Raw genomic sequence first — 24,526 nt, forward strand, 5'->3', positions numbered from 1 at the left:
TTCCAGAGAGTTGCGAATCTGTTCATGATTAGCTACTTATTTCCATTTGTCTTTTTCCCCCAACTCTTGGTCACCTTTGCTGAGAACACAGAAAGCAGCAGAAAGAAGCTTTTAGCAGACACATGTTGTTGAAGTAATAAAGTTGTATCCTGAAATACTCCAAATATAAGCATGATTTTCCCTACAGAATACTTGTCAAGCTCTGAAGAAGCTAATGCAGGAAGCTAAGCAAAAACAAACAAACAAAAACAAAATTAAAACTTCTGAAACGTAGAATGAAATCTCTGCCTTAGAAAACATGTTGAGGGGCAATGTTTACCCAAAACACATGATCATATTCCCCATCAGGAGGTTTGCTAAAGAGTGAAGTTGAGTATGAGAAAAACAAAAAAGTAAGCTAAAACTACTAAAGTACAGGGCCTTACCTCCTGTAATCTTTCAGGGCTTTGGTGACCCAGACATACTAAGCTTTTAATCAAAAAACTGAATGAACTATACCTGGGGATTAAGTGTGGCTCAGATACAGAAACCACAACCAAGTCCTAAATCAGCTAAATCCCTGAATGATTTCAAAAATCAGCTATTCATAGTATTGTCCTGATCAATGAAATGGAAACCTCCTCTGGTTAAAGACAACATCAGCTGGGACTTTTCAGTTTATTTTATTCATAATAAGTCATTTAGAAGATTTGATATTTGTGTAGATTAAATGTCCTATAATAAAAAAAATACAGTAGAAACAGGGAATGTTGCTATTCATTTTATCAGAGAAAGAATTTAAGTATGACTCAAAAATTTATGGAAATAAGGAAAGGATGGGAGAAATAGAAAATATGGAGAATTTCATGTTTTAAAGTAGAATCTACATAAATTAATTAAATGGGTGTATAAAATTAAAATTAAGAATCCAGAAAATAGGGTTAACAGCTAATTGGACATATATCAAAACACAGAATTTGTGATCTGGAAGACAGGTGAATGGAAAACAATGAAACTAAAGGACAAAGAGAAAAAAGAATTGATATGTTAACAGAATATAAAAGTTAGAGGACATGCTCACAACTTCTATTAATAACATAAATATAATTGGGAACTTAGGAGGACAGGAGAAAGTGAAGAAACAGCAACGTTTTTAATAAATATCAAAGTGCAATTCAGAGACTGTGTTCAGAGATCCAAATATCTCAGTATACAGTGGTAGGAGCTATTAAAAAGTTATTTCCGACAGAGAGGAAAAGGGGTCCTTGGAGAGTTTTCATTTTTAGAACAGCTCCAGAAATGTTTTTCATCTAGCATGAAAGCCCTGGCCCTTAGGCCAGGCCAGTAACCTTTGATATGCAAATGAAGGCCATTAGAAACTGGGTCTCCCCAACATGGTGATTCCCACCATTGTCTTCTTGCCCTTGCTCCCATATATGCCTAGCAGCATGGCCAACCCGTATATCCAATGTGTGTGGAACATCATGGTGCCCCGTATTTGCATATTAAAAGGCTAGGGTATGATGGCCAGTTTTTTTCTGTGGGCTACGTGAATGACATGCCTGGTCAAACCAATGTCCTGAGCCCCATGCAAATCAGACACCTCTTCTTCCAGCCATCGCATAAAACTGGCTGGACAAAAATCTCCTCTTTTGGATTTGGAGCGCTCTTCTCTCTGTCTCTGTACAGGGAAGCTTCTTTCTTCTGCCTTCTTCCTTCTTTCTTGCCTATTAAACTCTCCACTCCTTAAAACCACTCTACATGTGTCCATATCATTTATTCCAATTCAACTTGAAGAACCTGGTGTTCCTCCATTCATTGGAGCCATATCAATACTACAAACAGGATAAATAAAAAAATCATCATGAAATGGTACAAAACCAAAGATAAAAACAAAACCTTAGAAGTAGCAAGAATAGACTGGGCACAGTGGCTCATGCCTGTAATCCCAGCACTTTGGGAAGCCGAGGTGGGTGGATCATGAAATCAGGAGATCAAGACCATCCCAGCCAACATGGTGAAACCCCGTCTCCACTAAAAATACAAAAATGAGCCAGGTGTGGTGCCGTGTGCCTGAGTCCCAGTTACTCAGGAGACTGAGGCAGGAGAATGGCTTGAACTCGGCGGAGGTTGTAGTGAGTCGAGATCACGCCACTGCACTGTAGCCTGGGTGACAGAGCAAGACTCCATCTCAAAAATAAATAAATAAATAAATTTAAACAATTTAAAAATAAATAAATAAATACAAATAAAAGATAAAAGTAACAATAATAAATAAAACACATTTCTTTAAACACAGTAACATTAAGATTGACAACTGACTTCTCAACAGAAACACTGGAAAACTGAAAACACAGCATTGCATTTAAAGTGTTGAAAAAGAATAATAGCCAACTTGCAATTCTATGCCTTAAATTCAAGGAAAATAATTACATGTTTTAGCAAACAAACCCTGAGAGATTATTCACTAGCAAAGTTTCATTACAAGAAGTGCTAAAAATGAGTTCTTCAGTCAGATGGAAAATAATTTTGGTTGAAAAAGTTAAAAACGATAACAGGAAAGTATGAGAAGGGATATATCTTTCCTTTTTTTTTTTTTTTTTTTTTTTTTGAGACGGAGTCTCGCTCTGTCGCCCAGGCTGGAGTGCAGTGGCCAGATCTTGGCTCACTGCAAGCTCTGCCTCCCGGGTTTACGCCATTCTCCTGCCTCAGCCTCCCGAGTAGCTGGGACTACAGGCGCCCGCCACCTCGCCCGGCTATTTTTTTGTATTTTTTAGTAGAGACGGGGTTTCACCGTGTTAGCCAGGATGGTCTCGATCTCCTGACCTCGTGATCCGCCCGTCTCGGCCTCCCAAAGTGCTGGGATTACAGGTTTGAGCCACCGCGCCCGGCCGAGAAAGGATATATCTTTCAAACAACCAAGAAAGAAAATGTGGCAGTACTAATGTCATAAGAAAAATATTAAAGCAAGTAACATTATCAAGGAAGAACTGCATGGTCAATATTATCTTTAATACTTTTTTTTGCATGGACTTTGTATACTTTTTAAAATTTATCTAAACATTTTTAATAATTAGTTTAAATAACACTGTTGTAAAATGCACAGATATATTTAACGGAGCACAAGTAAACTACAATATTTCACACAACACAAATAAGTGATTTTTAATTAATTAACATTTTGCAACTCCCTGTACTCCCTCAGGATATCTCAATGACACATAAACTCCTGGCATAAAGACCAAGTGACTAATGAAATTTAATTATTATTTGTAATCATTAAATCATATTATTAGTAATCATTAAATCATATTACCCTCAGAAACATAACATTAAATTTAAGAATTCAAACACATTGGTTCAATTGGGATAAAGTTTAAGAACTAAACAAATGAATCCATATGGATTTAGAAATCAGGATAGTGATTACCCTTGGAGAGAATTGTTGCAGAAGAAAATGGTTATAAGGGAGCTTTTGGAGTTCTGGTAAAAATCTGTTTTCTGATCTAGGAGATTGTCAAACAGACGTTTTCAGTTTATAAAAACTTAATATGCTTTACAAATATGAGTTTTACACATTCTTGTATGTATGCAATATTTTAATAAATTTCACAGTAAACAATGCGTATAAAATATCTTGAGGGGAGAAAATATCACAAAACAATGCTTTACTAAATTTTCCATATTTTATATGCTTATAAAATATCTCAAGTGGACAAAATATCACAAAACAATGCTACTAAATTTGGCATATTTTCTGTGCATTGCAACTAGTAAATTAAGCAAAATTCAATTACTTTTAATTACTGTTGGTCTTTTCACCATTTCAAAAAAAATTAGAATTTTTTTTTTTTTTTTTTTTTTGAGATGGAGTCTCGCTCTGTCGCCCTGGCTGGAGTGCAGTGGCCTGATCTCAGCTCACTGCAAGCTCCGCCTCCCGGGTTTACGCCATTCTCCTGCCTCAGCCACCCCAGTAGTTGGGACTACAGGCGCCCGCCACCTCGCCCGGCTAGTTTTTTGTATTTTTCAGTAGAGACGGGGTTTCACTGTGTTAGCCAGGATGGTCTCGATCTCCTGACCTCGTGATCCGCCCGTCTCGGCCTCCCAAAGTGCTGGGATTACAGGCTTGCGCCACCACGCCTGGCCTAGAAAAGTTTTTAAAAATGTTTCAACATCTACAAGTTTGGATATAAGGAATTTGCATAAATTTGAAATACATAATATCTAGGCCTCATAAAAAAGAGAGCAGATGTAGTTATCCCGTTAATAATGTTAAATATTAAATTAAATTTTATGAGGATTTTAATAAATCTTCAGGTTGAATAAAAACAATTTCTAACTGGAAGCTAAAAGAAAAAAAAAAGAGAGAAGAAAAGAAAGAATAAATGAAAATAAAGCCAATATCTGAAGGCAATAAATACATTTTAAAAATGGAAACCACTGGGATAATCATTCTCCTGCGGCTCCCTCATGCTATTCATGTTAAATTAAATTTTGTATGACTTTTCTTCTATTAATCTGCTTTGTGTTGTTAGCTGATTTTCAGCAAACTATCAAAGGGCAAAGAGAGTGTTTTTCTTTGACCTCTGCAGTTTTGGTGCTGTGAGCAGGATAATCAAAACTGCCCCAGTTTGCTGCAAGTCAAAATTAAGGAAATCCAGGATGTGACAAATTAACAGAAGAGAAAGAATCTCTTACCAGTCAGGATCCTGCTCGCTTTCTGTGGAATCTGGTAGAGTGAATGGTTAAAAACAAACAAACAAACACACAAACAAACAAACAAAAAACTCTACTTGTCTTCTTTTCCTCTCTAAAATGTTGATTAATGGGAGAAAATCATTTACACAGGCTAGCTTCAGGTGCAGTGGTATAAATATTTATAATGTCTGATCCTTTTCCTCCCAGAAACAGTCTTTGTTTGTTCCTTCGTGACTGTCTTCCTGTGTCATTTTGTCATAAAAAGGGATACCATAGACCCTAATATGAAAATTAGACGAGGTTCCTCTCTAGTCTTGTTCATGTCCTGGAGAGCTTTACTTGTGACCAAGTAAAAACACTCTTGGACTCACTATCTGGGGGATATAATTTTTGGTCACTTCTGGTGACTAGTCTGAAAAGATTGGAGACTCTGAAACACATAAGATCTTAAGCCTCCCACTCTGTTTTAAATGTGCAAAGCCCTCAGGGGTATTTGTCTTAGTAATTTCTCTCCATAAAGGGCTTTTGTTGTCTTAAGTCTTGTTGCCTGGTTAATCTTAGGAAAACTAAATCCCAGGAGGACCTATTTAGTGTCCTAGATTCTATGCCTGGGAGCCAGCATTCCTTTGTGGAATGCAAAACTCATTCTATGTGTAAACACTACTCTTAACCATTTGTGGCTACAAGAGTATGTTGCTTTCTTAATCTACTTGTGGAAGTGAATTTTTTTGGGGGATGGGAGGCTGTATCTTTTGTTCTCATTAAAAAAATGCTCCTTTTGTCCATTGTATTCTGAATCTAGAAAGTTACCTTTAGGACTTCATATGAAAAAGTATCATTGGCTCAGGTCACTTACATAAGGAATAAATTGTGTTTTAATAAGGAAAATTGTTTAAAGAGCTCTTATTCTAAACAGCCATCTTATTGGTACCTATGAATGCATACAAAAGGGAAATAGCCTTAGAAATTCACTTGGCAAGACTTTTGAAAGAGAAAAAAGAAATCAGATTTAAACCTAAATCTCGAACTTCCTGCTTTGTAACCCCTGAATGATTTACAAAGAAGATACTCCAGCACGTAGTTTAGTGGTTAGGATTCCACAGTTTTACTACTGAAGCCTATGTTTGATTTTTGGTCAAGAAACCAGTCCTTTAAAGATATAAATCCTTTAACTCTGGGAAGAGTGGGGGAAGTGTATAAAAATTAGTTTGATATTTGTGTGACTTGAGTATTTTGCAAATCTATTTGTTATTGATCCTTTTCCCTTTGATGAACACCTATTTTTTTTTTTTTTTTTTTTTTTTTTTTTTTCATACTGTTTTGTGAACTGAGAACTTGGTTTGGCTTATTTCCTTTTAGGATAATGCAAGTTATTGTGTCTGCTTGTGTAGAGAGACAACCAAAAGCTTGAGGACTCCATTAAAAAAACAAACAAACAAACAAACAAACAAACAAAAAAACAAGATGGCCTGACAAAACATTAGTTGGACCTCATTTGCAGCTAGCCTACTGACTGACTATTGCCAGTCTTAAGAAGTTAATCTAAGTCTCCTTTTTCTCTTAGTTGTCTTTGGGGAGTGGGCCTAAATTTTGCGAGGACAGCTTTGCTATACCTCTTTAAAGACAATTTATGAATTTTTGGTTAAGTCAAAAAGAGGCTTATTGGTTTCTGTTTCTATTTGAGAAGATTTTTTGATTATTTGTTGGTTATTTTAATGAGCTTTAGGTTCAAAATTTGGCTTAATTAAAAGCTGATATTTAAGTTAAATATATTTTTAAAGACCTATTTGCTTTTTCTCTTTTGGATTTTATTTCTTCCCTGAGTAATTTTTTCCGTCAAATGAACCCCTTTTTTAAACATCAATGTTTCATTTCTTTGTTGTTTCCTTCCTTGTTGGCATAACTTTTGTTGAGAAAAATGTAAAACCTCATTGACTTTATTGGGAAGTTTAAAATCTCCTCAAATTGGCTTCTCTAATACTTATTCTACAATTTATTTCTACAGCACCTTCTTTTTTTGCTACCTTTGATACCTCATAAAGAAATCTAAAAGGGACTTCTAGAAGCACTGAAATCCCTTGAGGAACACAAAACAAAGGTGTTACACACCCTCTTTTGGGGGACGTTTCTGTCTTTCTCGTGAAGCCCCGAGATTCAGCGGCAGGTTCTCCTGAGGCCTAAAGGCCTGCTTTGTTTTGCACTGAGTTCCTTGATTTCTTGGACTTTGGGGGGTTACCAGGGATTACTTCATACTGTGAGAAAGAATTTGACCTGTTGGTTGTAATGGTTGGTGAGTCACTGGAGAGAGGACTGCAGTTTTGGAGGTGACTGACAGTAGTTGTAGTGAATGATTATTACCACAGGATAGTGTTCATTTTTTGTGCATTTAGATAACAAAAGCACAGTTTGGATACATGGGGGCTATGAGAAAACTCACCACTGAAGTATAAGACTTCTATGGTTGATGGGATAATCACAAAGCAGGCTCATTGAAATTGCATTGTTCCCAGCCTTGAGAGAATGTTCGTACAGAGAAGGGCACTGTGGAAGCATTGCACAGCCCAGCCCCATGACATTTCTCTTGAGTGTTTGCTTCAACTCTGGTTAATACAGGAGTTAGTGCAAAAATTATTTATTTCTGTGGATCTAGGTGCTCTGTCCTGCAACTGCACATGCTTTTCATATATATAAATAGTAGGCCCTAGAAACTACAAATGCTTTGTTGGAATTATTCATTGATGGGCTTTGCCCCAAATCAGTGGTCCAGTTGAAAATGGAGACTAAATTGGAAACTACTTATAGAACTAAAAATTGGTCTCTTTATGAAATCCTGTGTTTAATCTCGATTATTTCTGAATTATCTTGACATCAATTTTTAGTCTTTCTCTAAAACACACAAATTTATCCTTGAAATAGCTTAAATATTCTCTCTGTGCTTTGAGATGTAAATTTGTTACCCTCTTTTATCTGAAACTTGATAAAGGTTTTGGCCATGGGGGAAAGATAGACCTTAACTTTTTTCATTTACAGAGACACAGTTTAATCCAACTACCCTTTTAAATTTCTGAATTTTGCCTGTCTCATGGAAAAATAAAATAAAATCAAAATTATATACTATTTATGTTTGTCTTTACTTCTATGTATACATGTGTACATGGTTTTGTTTGTATTTTGTGTTTGTGATACCAAATTAATTTATAAATAAGTTAGTACTCATAAATTGAATAACCCAAATGCTTTTCAAGTTCACGTGACTTTAGTAATATTTGATAAATAAAGTTAGTTTTAAAATTGTTGGTAAAATAAGTTAAAAATGTCCTCAGAATTTTAGACATTTTTGCTTAGGTATACTGGTCAGACAAATTTATACTATCCGTACTCTGTTCTTCTGTCATAAAACTGTTCCTTCTCTGATATTTTTGATACTTCATTGATTTATCTTTGAGCGTATGTCTTATTTTGAGCCTGTAGATTCTGATTTCTAGACATGTGGCCATGACAAGGCCTCCAGACATACATGTGTTTATAATACCTGCACCAAGAGATACAGGGCAGTCCCAAGCTCAGCATTTACCAATCCTCCTGGCCCAGCTCTGCCTCTGGACCATGCTGGGAGATGTTGATTCTTCAGGCATTGTCTTCAAGCTCTTTCCTCTATTTTGGCTCTGCATCTAGTACATAACAATTAAACTTATTAATTCCTAGATTTTTCACTGAAAATTGTGATTAAAATAGAGTTAAAATTACAATCAATAGATGTAACTAAAACTAATAGATATAAACAAACAATTTGTATACAGGGTATATTAAAAAGTTAGGATATATTTTTATAAGGAAGATTATACAAAGGATGTAAAGTTTTAGCCTTTGTTAAAGGAAAATTTATTTTGTCTAGATTAGAGGTTTCAAATTGTTATTTCAGAGAAAGAAAAATAATGTAGATAGAACTAAATAGGTACAGAAAGTTAAAGGAAAAGAGTATTTCAAAATTTTGTGTTGTTAAACTGACTAAAATTTAATACATTTATCATACAGATTTTAAAATTGAACCTTAACATACACTAATGCAAAGTTAGAATTTGATTTTCTCTTTTGGACAAGATTTTTGTGTAATATTGACACAATAGTAAAGATTTTGTGTTTAACTTTTGAGTAAAACTGTAAATAAAAAGCAAGAGAAATAAAAAGGAGAAAAGGAAATACAGATTTTTTATTACTAATGCTACCCCTATTAGGTCTATGCTTATTTAGAAAACAATCTCCTCCTTATCAAAGAGTAAAGTTTTTTTGAAATATTTTCATTATTACCTTCGCTATTATTTTATAATGATTTTATTTTGATCAAGTGTTTCACACCTTGAGCATATTTTACCTACTGCCCAATATCAAATTTCACATTGTAAACTAAATCTACTGACATCAAACTAACTTTTGGACCTTCCAAAAGGGACTTTGGAAGTCCAGGAAAAACATGTTAGGTTTATTTGACGTGCTAAATTATACAGAAAGCATATTCAATAAAGGAATTATGTTTAAATGCTTTTTAAGTCATATTTGAATAAATGTATTAACATATGTTACAAATTTATATGAGAGTCCTACGTAGCTGATATGTTCAGAAATATGACATAGGTAAAAATTATGGAAGTTCTGTACAATTGCTATAGGCCACAGAAGTTAACCAAATTCTGTTATCAATCACATCATTATTATAAACTCTTATGAGCTCATTTGCTGTGACCATTCTCATGACCATTCTCACATTCTCTGTGGTCTTGCTGTCCACAGTTCATTGCTTTCCTTTTCAGCTTCATCTAAAGCATCTTTGCAATGAACTATAATACTAAATATTATATTTTCAAAGAAATTCCTTTAAAGGATAAAAAGACTGACAGTTACTCTGAAATACAGACCTCTGTTGATGATTTTGGGATTATTCAATTAGACTATGTAAGAATTTCAAAAATTCCAATGGAGAATAAAAACTGGACTCATAAATTTGGTCGTCTAACATCAAGCAGAACAAATATTAATTACATGAGAGTGAACTGGTAGAGGACTGAAATAATTTCTTATTTTACTTTGATTTGAAACATTGCTGATTTGTTTCTCAGTAAAGAAAACTTTTTCTTAAAAAGCTATTTATAGCTTACAGCAGCTGGGTAAAGTATGCTTTTGTGAACATAATTGAAACATTTACCTTTCTCTCTACATAATCCCCACAGAACTGAGCAATTATTCATGAGTGTTCTTATTTTATAGCAATATAGTTATTTGCATAAGTTCAGTAAGAATCTGTACGCTTTTGTGGCAAGATACAATTGAAATCACGAGTTACTTTACTGTGGCTTTAACTGAAATGACACATTTTCTGATATGACCATATTGCTTTGAGTAATTGAGTTTGACTTTCATGGAACCAATACAAAGACTTGGAAAAACTTCTCTGGTACCTTGTTAATATGGTTGCCTTACCAGATTCCTGACCTTGCAGTAAGTAAACAATGTCACTTTCTCACAGACCTCAAGATATTTTGGGGGCCTCAAGAAGAGAGGAATTCACCCAATTTATATAAGCATCATAGATACAGTCTTTGCCTTGGCTCCTAAGCATCAGGAGAATTTTAAAAATCAAATCTGAAATTTCTTATGAAAAACTTCAGTAAATTCAACTTGAAAAGTACCTATATGGCCAATCACTATTTTTGCTGAATTTTATGCAAATAATAAGCCCAAGTATAATAAGATTAAAATACATTTTGCAAATAAATTGCTCTCACCATGATTTATCTTTAATAGAGGTGGGGAATTGAAGAGAAAAAAAATATTTCATGAAGAAAACCTGTAGTATGACCGTTATTAGATTCTGACCCTGCCCATTTGTTTTTGAGATTTTTTTATCATTTATATTGAACCTTAAACTTTTAATTCCCTGAAATATATGACTATGACTCTCCAGACTCACATCTCCAATTGTTTTTCCCACTCTTTTCATTTAAAATTACTAGAAATTAAAAATGTGCTTTTCTTAAGATTCTACAAACTGAAGCTGGAAAACTTGATATAAATGTTGAGAGAAATCACTATAGCAACTTCTATATGAAGAGCCTGTTGATGTATGAACTACTTAGAAAGTTCACCGGAATACCTGATTTGAACCAGAATCCAGAAGTCTGTCAGATTACCCCTTCCTGCTCACTCTAAGTGAAGATGCCTCAAAGACTCCCCCAAAAAACCGATTTATACACTACTCCAAACGTTAGCCTTTGTTTTTTTTCTATTTCCATAGAGATGCTTTTTATTAAAAATCTGTTTTTCTGGGTTATATTTAGGGTCCTACTTTTGAGATCTTACCTGCCATTTTATTTCCTGATGAGACATAATTGCTTAATTGGACTGGCTTATTCCCAGAAATGGAAGGGGCATTTAATCACATCCTTTGTCATTCAGATATTTACTTCATTTTTCTCCCCACAGACATGAATTCAGCTTTTAAAGTATTAAAAAACATAATTGAAATCTGCAGAGGAACAAGGAGAAGCTGTTTTTCTATTAAAAAATCAAAACAAAACAATCTGCATATTGGAAAGGCACAACTTCAGTATAAGTGAAAGTCTACTCTCTGATGAACAACAGTACAGTGTGGCTTAAATAAGGAAAGTTCTTGCCCAGGTTCTTAATCAGGTCTATTTATGCAAATGGAAGAATCAAACTTGTTCAGTTCTGATTGGTCAATTAATTTTGAGCCCTGATTATATGGTTTTCATACCCAAACGAGAAGTCTATGTCAGACGTTTCTTTCAAATGGCCAGTGGATTGTTGAGGAGGCTCAGGTCACAGTTGATCTTGGCACCAACAGCAGGAACTGGTTTGATTTGATTGTAGAAAAGGAAGTTCAATGACATTTTCACAACATTCTTTCGAGAACACAGAGTGCATGACCCCTCTCTCACCCAGCCATGGATGCTTGGTTATTTTTTAAGTTTGAGCACCACAGTTAGCTATTTTTTCTGTCAACTTGGGTCAAACTTTCACAAGTGAAATTTCTAGGAAAGTTTTAGAAAGGAAAAATGTTGGGGCTCAGAAAGCAACACCACAAAGACTGGCTCTTTGATATGATTAGAGATTTTAAAAGCTGCCTAACACTCAAGGTCCCTCTAACCTTCACTTGTGGCCAGGGAGGCAATCACACAGAGGGAGAATCACTCTGGCATTTGGTAATCTGACTATGGAAACTTCTTCTCAAAAACAACACAATTACCTTTTATCACCTCCTTCAAATCTCATTGTCTATCACAGAAAAAAGACTGAGGGGCCAGGCATGGTGGCTCATGCCTGTAAGCCTATTACCCAAAAGGGGTCCAGATCCAGATCCCAAGAGAGGGATCTTGGATTTGGCACAAGAAAGAAATTGGGCCCAGTCCAAAGAATAAAGTGAGGGCAAGTTTATAAAATAAAAAACAAAAACAAAGAATGGCTACTACATAGAGCAGCAATGAAGGCTGCTAGTTGGCTATTTTTAATGGTTATTTCTTAATTATGTGCTAAACAAGTGCTACACATTGTTTATGAGTTTTCTGAAAAAAGTTGTGGGCAATTCCCAGAACTGAGGATTCTTCCCCACTTTAGACTATATAGCATAACTTCTGGACATTGCCAGGCCATTTGTAAACTGTCATGTCACTGGTGGCACTGTCTTTTAGCATATTAACATATTATAACTAGCAAATAATGAGCAATGAGGATGAGCAGAGGTCGCTTTCATCACCACTGTCACCATCTTGGTTTTGGTGGGTTTTGATCAGCTTCTTTAGTGCATTCTGTTTTATCAACAGGATCTTTATGACCATACCTTGTGCTGACCTCCTATCTTATAATGTGACTAGCAATGCCTAACCTGCTAGGAATGCAGCCCAGTAGGTCTCATTTTATCCATTATTGTATCCATTCCCCATTCAAGAAAAGTTGCTCTGGTTCAAACGCCCCTGAAAATCTCAGCACTTCGGGAGGATTGTGGTGAGCAGATCACTTGAGTCCAGGAGTTTCAGACTAGCCTGGGCAACACGATGAAACTCCGTTTCTACAAAACAAAATAAAACAAAAACAAAAATTAATGGGGCATGATGGTGTGTACCTGCAGTCCCAGGTACTCAGGAGGCTGAGGCAGGAGGATTGCTTGAGCGAGGAGGTAGAGGCTGGAGTGAGACATGATTGTGATGCTGCACTCCAGCCTGGATGACAGAGTGAGACTCTGTCTCAAAAAAGAAACAAAGTATACTGACGAATGCAACCACACCTGGAAGTACCTTTAAACAAAACAATGCCTGTCTCTCATTCAAATTCCAGTAAGAATCATTTACAAGTTAATTTCCGTCTCTTCACTTATCCTAATAATCATTTGCTGGCCCTCAAAAGATTTCCTCCATTCCCATCTCCCTCTTCCCTATGAAAGGTGGTATATAAGCTTCTGTTTCCCATTGAGTTATTGAATAATCATTCTCCTGTTATTTCCTCATGCTACACACATTAAAATACATTTTGTGTGTCTTTTTTTATGTGTTAAAAAATGGAGACAAAGCATTACCATGACAAGATTAATGTCCATAGCTTCAGTGTCAAAAACAAATATGAGAATGGATTAGCAATACATGAAACATGAATATAAACCACCTGAAACAAATATTCAACAAGAGGGTAAATGAGACATGAAACACCCTGACCTTAGCCTCAGAAATAGAGACAATAATTGAGAAGATTATGCTTTGTGATCTACTGTGATAAATTCAATTGACAGATTTCTAAAGAATTGGCATGGAGCAGAAACAAAACTTCTGCTACTACAAGGATAATGAAAACTTTAGATATGACATTTTAAATTGAATGACCATTTTATACCTTAAAACCAGTTAGGAGTGCTTGAATTTATAGTGTATAATATTGTAAAAAATCTAAAAGCATAGTTGCAATTAATCAATACTTTACAGGAAGAGTTTTATGTAAAAACACCTGTTGAATATGTGTGTTATAAACTTTTTTAAAGACACAATGATTCATATTTAAATTTTGACTGTAACAATGATTTTTAATATTTAATGCAATAAAATCTTATACAGAAAAGAGACTAAAAGAGAAAGGTATTTCTGCTTATTAATATTCAAATAACATACTTTTATTCACCCAACTTATTTTTTTCCTTTTCCAAAAGTGACTGCAAGATTCAATTATCTTATGTATTGGAAAAAATAATCATATTACATGTATTTTATCTGAAATTCATGCTGATCTATTGAAGCCTAGAATGAGTAGTACGTAAATGTAAGAATTGTTGAGAGAATTGTGAAATTCATTTGAGCGTGGAACAATTTCAAAAAATGTGAATTGTAAGGCAAAGTCAAAATCTATCATAATGCTTAAGTATGTTAGTAAGTACATGGTAAATTTAATCTAATTGACATGTCCTAGGAGCAGAAACACAGAAATGAACAAAAGTAAAAATAGGAATATGTATTCAATTTCTTCCATTCACTATATTACAGTGGACACATAAAAAGAAACATAAATTCAATTCAATTTGATAAATCCTATAATAACCATAAGATTATGTTGTGAAGGAAGCCTAGGAAAGTAAAATATTCTGTGACATAAAGTAGGAGATTTATAAAAGAGTTATGCATAGTACAAGAGGAGGGTGTACATCAGCAGGAGTGTATTACAAGTAGAGGGCAATACAGTATGAAAAGGTGTGAGGGAATTTCCAGATTGACCAAAACATACCGGCATATTGAGGTGAGTAGCAAGACGAGAGTAAAGACTAAACATGTGCAATTACAATAAGAATCTTGCTTGTTCTGAAAATAAAATTAAAATACAACACTTTATTCTGAAAAATGGAGCAATCCATAAAAGAATATTAATCAACAGATATAAAATAGTTTGTGCTTTAAAGGAATTATCCTTGGGGGACCCTGAAAAATCTGTGTTGGAATCAGGTGCGGAGGCTCATGCCTGTAATCCCAGCACTTTGGGAGGCCAAGGCATGTGGATCTTTTAGGTCAGGAGTTCAAGACCAGCCTGGTCAAAATGATGAAACCCCGTATCTGCTAAAAGTACAAAAATTAGCTTCATGTGGTTGCATGCCTATAATACCAGCTACTCCAGAGGCTGAGGAATAAGAATTGCTGGAACTTGGGAGGTGGATGTTGTGGTGAGCTGAGATCACGCCACTGCACTCCAGTCTCGGTGACAGAGCAAGGCCCTGTGTGAAAAGAAAAAAAATAAAAAATAAAAAATAAAATGTGTTGGAATGTTTTGGTAGAGCAGAAATAGTATATATAACCCAAGAGTTTAGAATGTTCAAGGTATACAATTAGTAGTAATTAAAGATATATAAAATGCCTTTAAAAATCCTCTTATTCCGGCCGGGCGCGGTGGCTCAAGCCTGTAATCCCAGCACTTTGGGAGGCCGAGACGGGCGGATCACGAGGTCAGGAGATCGAGACCATCCTGGCTAACCCGGTGAAACCCCGTCTCTAGTAAAAAATACAAAAAAATAGCCGGGCGAGGTGGCGGGCGTCTGTAGTCCCAGCTACTCGGGAGGCTGAGGCAGGAGAATGGCGTAAACCCGGGAGGCGGAGCTTGCAGTGAGCCAAGATCCGGCCACTGCACTCCAGCCTGGGCGACAGAGCAAGATTCCGTATCAAAAAAAAAAAAAAAAAAAAAAATCCTCTTATTCCTGGATAAGAGGAAAATTAAACAAAATTGTGTAATTCATTAAGGAGAACATTCTCAGCTGCATAGATACAATTATAAGCATGTCTCAAATCATTTGATGCTTATGTTTTTTTTTTCTTCCATTATTAGAAAAACTTTGTGGCAGAAATTATTCAAAATTATTTAACTAATAATAATTAGAATAGTTTATTTTCTATTTATCTTTTAAATTTATTATTAGTAGTAGTAGTGGTAGTATTAGTATTATTGAGATGGAGTCTCTCTCTGTGCCCCAGGCTGGAGTGCAATGGCCCGGTCTTGGCTCACTGCAACCTCCACCTCCCGAGTTCAAGTGATTCTCCTGCCTCAGCCTCCTGAGTAGCTGGAACTACAGGCACATACCACCCTACCTGGCTAATTTTTTTAGTAGAGACAGAGTTTCACCATGTTAGCCAAGATCTTATTTTCTATATTTTAAATATAGTAACTAAATTTTGACATATATAATTGTAATTATTTGCAGGCATTTCATACATCTTGAGTTACTATTTATCATGTATCTGGAACACTCTAGACACTTCGAATAAAATAAACAAAGAGAAAGGGCCTCTGCCCTCAAAATATTTAAAGTCATGCATTAATGATAAAGGGAACAAGTCAAAAGTTCTATAGCTGAAGGCTTTGGAGGATAATGACTGATTTTTGTTTATTGATGATGCCATCTAGGGAGATGGGCTGTAGAACTAAAGACTGTTGGATTGAAACTGGTTCATCTGCTTGGACAAACGGGGGCAAATGGTTTCCTGGATATAAGAGGGCAAATAGTTACTTCAAGGCATATGTTCTGGTGAATGCTTCATTTTTTGGTTTGAAGATTAGTTGCCTAAAAAAGAGTAACTCAAGAATTTAAATAAAAAAATTATATAAGATATTAACAAACAAGTAAAAGAAGGTTTATAATTTATGCAGGTAATTATTTTCAATAAGACTGACTGAAAAAAAGAATCAAAGTTGTTGTGCAATAATAAATCAAAATGCTAAATTTAATTCTCAAAGGATCCATAATAAAGGAAATAATACAATGAGAAAATAGTCAGCATTTAAACAACGTCAGTACATTTTATTCAAAACACAGTATATATGATACTACATACAAATAGGGAAGACCCAATGCTCAGGCCAGAGAGGAGATAAAGTGCTTTTGAGTGAATTGACTGAGAATTACAATGGTTTTACAATTTAGATACAGAAAAATTTCAAAAAATAATATTACATTACATTACATTTTGCAGTGTTTGGATTCTTGGAAAACTAACTTATATCCATGCATGATATATCCATGCATGATATATAAGCAATTTCATGTAAATTTTCAATTTGGAATTCAAATCCTAACATTCTTTCATTCCCTTCACTAACATTCAAAATAGCAAATGAGCCAACGACGAAAATCGTTAGTTTTACTGACTCCACATTAGAACGTTTTTTTGGGAAGAAAAGCCAGTTTGTATTGTGTTTAGTCATATCCTGAGGCAAAGGTTAAAAAAGAGAAAAATAAAAATCTGAGTTAGAAACTTGGATCTGTTTAGTCAGAGAGAAACAAGTTGGGAATGTTCAATTCTAATGTACCCATATGATTTGTCCATCATTATTCCTGAGTAGCATAGTACTGTCTTCCTTCAAGCAATGGTTTCTGTAAGAGGAGAGATGTGATCTGACTATGAAAATATATATATATATATATTTTAATTTTGGACTATCATATTTAAATTAAATAATAAAGTCTAGACAGTGAAAGAGAACACTACTAGTCTGGGCAACAAAGTGAGACTCTGTCTCTAATAAACATTTTTTAAAAATTAATCTGGTCTAGTTGTGCATACCTGTAGTAAGGAGGCTGAGGTAGGAGAGTCACTTGAATCTGGAAAGTCAAGGCTGGCACTTCAGCTAGGGCAACAAAATGAGACCCTGCCTCAAAAAAAAAAAAAAAAAAAAAAAAAAAAAAAAAAGAGAGAGAGGGAGAACACGAACACTTTCCACTCCAAATGTAGTTGTATTTATTTAAAAATTGATGAGCTAGATCTCTATGTAGTAAAATCCCTGATTTCATAGTTTTATCTCTTCTCCAGCAAGGTCTCAGGTGGTTCACACCTTCTAAAACTGTAGAAGTTCAATAAATCTGTCCATTTGGCTACCTACTGGTTGTAACAGGTAATTGCAATCTTTATAAATGCCGTGTTTACTAAAGCCACTGCCTCTAGTTTGAACTTGGTAATCCTACTAGAGTTTCCAGTGTTGTAACAGCCGAGAGAACTTCTCTTTAGTGTTATAAATTATTTTTAATTTGAGACAATAAAACATTGTTTTAAATTTTAATTCTTTTTTCTTATAATGAATTAATTACTTTTTCTTATACTTATCCTTTAAAAACTCAAGTATTGTGATAAGTACTGCTGAGATGGAGTCAAAAATATTTGAGTGATGGCATTTTAGTTTTCATTCAAAATACATGTTTTTCTAATCAATTCATACTTGTTGAATGATTTTTCTCCAGTTTTATTGAGGTATAATTGACAAATAAAAATTGTATATACACTCAAAAATTGTACAACTGATGGTTTGATGTCTATGTTTTTCAATGACTGATTCTATCCACAGTGCATACCAATATATAATCAACAATATTTTAATTTTAATCAATTAATATTATTCTATACATTAGCCTTATGCTAAAGTGTAACTATGGTTTTTACTTGTAATACAGTAAGTTCTATTAATTACTCCCTGAGCTCTATTTTGAGTTTTATTCACATTTTGATAATTTTTAATTATTTTTATATTTTTCAGTATGTGAGGAATCAGTATGGATCCAAAAGTCAGGGTTTTATACAAAGGTTTATTCAGAGGAGCATCTCTCCTCCCTAATGCTTTCTTCACTATTTACCTTTACTTATTCTCACCCACACCCTGCAGATAGGCAAACTCATTAGCTTTTGCTAATTCCTTCTAATGTGTTTGTTTGCTTTTTTGTTCATTTTCCTAAAGGAGTAAATATATGCAGTTGCTCCTATTTCCTTTTTCTTTTATGAAAGGGAACACACTTTTGGTACTCTTCTATTTGCTTTTTCCTTTTTGCACTGAAACATATATTATGGGTTTTACTTCATGTTAGTTTGTAGAGGTCATTTTCATTGTGTTTTATAGTTGCAAATAATTCTATTGTATGTCTCTATCATACTTTATTTGACTTCTCATCCATGTATGAGTATTTGTGTTGTTTCAAATATTTTTGCAATAGTACAATGCTGTAATGAATAACTGGGATAGATATATGTTCATATTGCTGAAAAACATTCCAGATACTACGTAGATATCGGACAGCTCAGTCAAAATTAAGTAAAAATGTAATTTTGTAAGATAATGTCAAATTTACTTCCAGAAGTCTTTGATCAATTTGCATTCTTAGCGACAGTGTTTTATGTTGTCTGCTTCCCTATAGTCTTGGCCAGAGAACATGTTGCCATGAATATATATTTAACTTATATATTTATACATGTATATTATATATTTAATTTTCACCACTATGTTATGTGAGGTACTGACAATGCCCTAGATTTTATTGTTGTCCTGAGGTCATTTTTAACTTTGAAATTATTTGGCTAGATGGACATAATCCATGTGTCTTCTATAGTTCCTCTAAAATCTATTTAGAAACAGAAATATTTGCTTTTTAGTTCACTCTTTCTGTGTATACCCTACTACAGGTGGCAAAAATAAGTAAATGACTTTTCAACACTCAGTCTGAGAATCTCCTTAGCAACATTAACAAATTTATTGGGTACATATTCAATCTTCCACAAGGTAATGTAGACTTCAAAATTTTATATTATATGGCATCTTTTCTCCAGCCTCCAATAGCAATTTATTTGTCAGCCTCCTATACTTCACTCATAATTTCAGCTTCCATTCATAGTATATTTGCTATGCTTCCAGCTTGCAAACATTGCGTGGTCCCAAAGTTAATGGACATATTTTAGATTTATGAAACACCAGTACCTCACTCCTGAAAGGAATAACTGTATCAACCAAAATTCAATCAAGGAGGCAAAACCACTATGATTTATGAACAGATAGTTTACTACAAGGAACTAGACTTGAAACAATCATGGAGAAAGGCGAGGAGTGGATAACTAAAAGAGGGATTTGGAAAATTAGAGAGTGAGAGGTCAACAAATAATCCATCTGAGAAGTCAAATACATCCAGACACCAAAGGGCCATAGAGAGGGAACTGTTGAAAAGTGTATACAAAAGTTTTACTACTGTGAGGCCACAACATGTTGTTTGATGATGAGCTTAAGACTCTTATTGGTCCTCGTATTGGTCAACAGATAAAGCTGTTAGAAAGAGGAGCTAGGTGCAGAACCGAAGACAGATGACAAGCTGGAACTTCAAACATCTTTGTGTCTTTATGTTATCACATTTAACCATGACAACATTTCGAATATAATGGCTGATGCTTCACTTCTACTCTGCTAATCTCACATAAATTATTATTTTGGCCAACTCTAGACTGAAACTACAGAGAAAAGGAGATAGTCAGAAACATGGTTCAAAGTTTAATGTGGTTGGACATTGTGTAATCCATTACTATAAAATGGAGAGGCACTTAGAAGTTTCCTTCTAAATTTTGCACTAAGAAAAGGTTGTTTTTCTTTTCAACATTATACTTGGTTTCCATACAGGTACAACAAGTCAAGTGAAGGAAATAAAAGATAAAAAGGATGAAAAAATAAATGAAAAATTACATTATTTGCAGATTTTATTTTTGTGGAAATAGGAAAATTTGAAATCTTCCAGTAACTATTATTTAATTTTGAGACATTGAAAAAAATCAATAAAATTTTGATATAATACAAATAAATTAATATAAAATTTAAATAATTCTACAATCTATGAAGCCATCAAAGACAAAACATACTGGGCAAAATATAACGAAACATTTTTAACACTGAAAATTACAATTAATTACTGAAATAAATTTTTAAATCTAAGTAAAGAATGTACATTATCCATTAATAAAAAAAAAAGAGACAATATACACATTTTCTCTAATTTATCTAAGAATTCAGGGTAATTCCAACACAAATTATAAGTGAGTTTCAGGTCAAAATTTTTCAGCATATTTTAAAATTTATATTAAAATGCAAAGCAGAAAGAAAAGCTAAGCAACCCTTAAAAAATGAACTCCAGAAGATTTTCACTAACTATATTAACACTTAATTTAAAGATACAATTATTGAACTATTAGAAAAAATAGAAAAATGAAATTGAAAACAATGTCCAGAAATAGTCCAACGGGTAGAGTAATTTGATTTGTGACAAAGGTGACATTCAGTGCATTAAAAAAAAAAAATAGTCCTTTAAATAAATGATTCTGGGAAAGTGGATATCCTTTGGGGAAAAAGTAAATTTTGATCTTTAATATGCATCATACAGAAAAGTATTTCAAATGGCAACAAAAGCTTTCTATAGTTGACTAAACTTCAGTAAGGTTCTTCTGAAGAAACAGCCTAAACATATTCTTTGTCCTTCCTTTTCTATGCCTGTCCAAGTCTTAGCAAAGAATTCTGCTAAGTCAACCTCTTCATTCTTGATATGTGAGCACTCAGTATCAGAACAAATTACTCCTTTGATATCTGATTACCTTGTCCTGCCTTCAATGAGAGCCCTGTTTAGTCAGTTTAGCAAGAATCCCCCTAACACTGAGGTCACCTCTCAGCAATTTTTCATCCAACAATCTCCTCACCATACTCCTTGACTATAAATTCCAGATTCTCCTTATTGCATTCAGAATTGAGCTCAGTTTCATACTGCCTTAAACTATTACAGTATTTTCTGAGTCAAATCTACTGTTACTGCTTTTAGCTATTGCCTGGCTCTGGTGTTCTTTGACAATGGATTGAAGATGTAAATGTGAAAGTAAAAGTAAAAGTGTGATGATGCTACAGGAATGCATAAAACAATTTCATGGGGTAAGCTACAGTCTTTAAATGGAACACATAATTAACCACATAATTTTCTGGTAAGTTGGACTATATTACAACACGAAGGATTGTTTTTATTGCAAAAGACAGTAAAGAAAGTAAAAACACAGAGATAATTAAAAGATTGATTAACAGTATAACATTAAAAAAATTCTGCATTGTACAAACGAAATACTGCAAAGTCAAATAGAACTGAAAGACGGGACAGAAATAAAGTACTTGTAACCTATATCACTAATAAATTGTTAATATCTCTAATTTATTTAAAAAAAAACTATCACAAAGTGAGAAGGAAGATTAAAACGGGATAGGAAAACTGGGCAAAAACATGAATAGATAACTCATAAGAAAATATTTAAAATAACCCAAACACCTATGGTTTCAGCAATTGTCCAGTGTTGAGGAAAAATAGGTTGCATTACAGAGCGTTACAAGTTGAATTGTCTCTGAAATCATTCTAGTTTGTATTCAGATCAAAGGGCTACACTATCAAATTGAGACATAAGCTCTAGAAATAAGAATTATGACCTAAGGGTAAAGACAAACAGAATTAAAGACAAATAGATCACTAATAAAGTCCACCCTACCATATCCAATGGATCAAAATGATTTGCCAGTAAACTATTTAGCATTTAAATGATCTGTCAGGCTGGGCGTGGTGGCTCACGCCTGTAATCCCAGCACTTTGGGAGGCTGAGGTGGGCAGATCACGAGGTCAGGAGATCTAGACCATCCTAGCTAATACGGTGAAACCCCGTCTCTACTAAAAACACAAAAAAATTAGCCAGGCATGATGGCGGGTGCCTGTAGTCCCAACTAGTCGGGAGGCTGAGGCAGGAGAATGGCGTGAACCCGGGAGGCAGAGCTTACAGTGAGCCGAGATCGCGCCACTGTACTACAGCCTGGGCGACAGAGCGAGACTCTGTCTCAAAAAAAAAAAAAAAAAAAAAAAAAAAGCTCTCAGCACACTCTTCTTGGCCTTCAATTAAAAAATAATTAAGTATGACAAGGAAACACCATTGATATATACAGAAATAAAAAGTAAAAAAAAAAAAAAAAAAGCATATTGCCAGAAAATGAAAATTGATTTTAAAATATTCAAATAGCAATGTTGTTTAAATTTTAATAAATTAAATTAAATTTCCATAAATGGATTTTATATCTTAAATATGTAGAAGGAAGAAATGAGTAAACTGGAAAACTTACAAGTAGATATATCTTCAAGGAGGCAGAGAAAGAAAGAGAAGATAAATAATGTGCGAAAGAGAATTATAGACATAGAGGCACAAGGAGAATGAGCAAAAGTTTTTGTATTTTCTAAAAAGAAAGGAATTGAACATGAGCAATTCCATTTCTAACAGAAATGTGTACATATGTTCATTAAAATACAGGTAAAATGATTTTAAAGTAGCACTATGTATAAGGGTCAGTTACATGAAATATGAATTCCATTCACAATGAAAAGAAAAGATGAATAGTGTACAGGAAATATTACACAACAGTGCAAATGAATGAACTATCAGTACAAAAAAAAAATGAGACTCAAGCTATTGTGAGATTAGATTCCAACAAACACTACTAGCTCTATTTGTTGCAGATATAAAGGTGAAATTATTTTGTAAAACTTAAAAGTAGACATAGTGATCCCACAACAATCCCTTAAATTCCTTTTACCTCATTGCTTAGAATGAGCATAGTCTATATGCAATATGGGAATAGACTCAGTAGAGGATGGCCATGAGATAATATTATTCTGTATATTTATGGTCATGGGTTCTAGGAATAGCTATAGCCATAATGCCATAACAAATCTCTCTGATTAGGGAAATTACCCTGTTAGAAAAGTGTGCTCTCTGAATAGCAAGATATCTTAGTCATTTACTATAACGTATCTTAGCCACCTACTATAACATAATAAAACAAATGTTATATTGAGATATATTTAATTTACAGAATTAGCAATTGAATAAAAAAGAATTTGAAAAGTATCCCTTTGTAAATGTAAACTCTATGACAACTACAATAGGTAAAATTCATGTGGAAAATAAGGGATTTTTAACAGATTGCAAACAGCTGCACTCCAGCCTGGGTGACACAGCGAGACTCTGTCTCAAAAAAAAAAAAAAAAAAAAGAAAAGAATAGAAAAAAAAATCTGGAGAGTTCAACAACAAGCATCCAAGATGCCGCCCAAAGGAAAAAGTGGTTCTGGAAAAGCGGGGAAGAGGTAGCAGCCTCTGGGAGTGACAGTGCTGACAAGAAGGCTCAAGGTCCCAAAGGTGGTGGCAATGCAGTAAAGGTCAGACACATTCTATGTGAAAAATATGGCAAAATCACGGAAGCCATGGAAAAGTTAAAGTCTGGGATGAGAGTCAATGAAGTGGCCTCACAGTATAGTGAAGATAAAGCCAGGCAAGGGGGTGACTTGGGTTGGATGACCAGAGGGTCCATGGTGGGACCATTTCAAGAAGCAGCATTTGCCTTGCCTGTAAGTGGGATGGATAAGCCTGTGTTTACAGACCCACCGGTTAAGACGAAATTTGGAGATCATATTATTATGGTTGAAGGAAGAAAATAAAATCATATGAAAGACTGAAAAAAAAAATCTGTCAGCACACTCTTCTTGGCCTTCAATTAAAAAAAAAGTAAGTATGACAAGGAAACAGCATTGATATATACAGAAGTAAAAAGCAAAAAAAAGCAAGCATATTGCCAGAAAACGAAAACAGATTTTTAACAGCTGTAATTAACATAGAGTAAACTGTACCTATTTAGAGTTTATAATTTAATAGGTCTTGACATACATATCTACCCATGAAACTATCATGTCAAGTAAGAAAATGGTCATCTACCCGAAGGATTTCTTGTTCCCCTTTTTAATTAGCCCTTCCTTACCCAGCTCTTTCCAACCCACATCTCCAGGAAACTGTAGATATGCTTTCTATTGCTGTAGATTAATTTGTATTCGTTAGAATTTTTAACAAATAAAAAACGCAGCATATATGTGTCATCCAGTTTGCAGTACAGTGGCACCATCATGACTCACTCGACCCTCAACCTGTTGGGCTCAATGTTCCTCCCATGTCAACCTCCAGA

The 24,526-nt window shown here is 34.4% G+C and overlaps 1 pseudogene; it reads left to right on the top strand.

The window, feature by feature from the left end:
- Positions 1-23,598: 23,598 nt before the first annotated feature.
- LOC126943889 (peptidyl-prolyl cis-trans isomerase NIMA-interacting 4-like) lies at positions 23,599-24,008 on the top strand (annotated as a pseudogene).
- The last annotated feature ends 518 nt before the right edge of the window (positions 24,009-24,526 follow it).

This window comes from Macaca thibetana, chromosome 1 (assembly GCF_024542745.1).
Source record: "Macaca thibetana thibetana isolate TM-01 chromosome 1, ASM2454274v1, whole genome shotgun sequence".
Lineage (NCBI taxonomy): Eukaryota > Metazoa > Chordata > Mammalia > Primates > Cercopithecidae > Macaca > Macaca thibetana.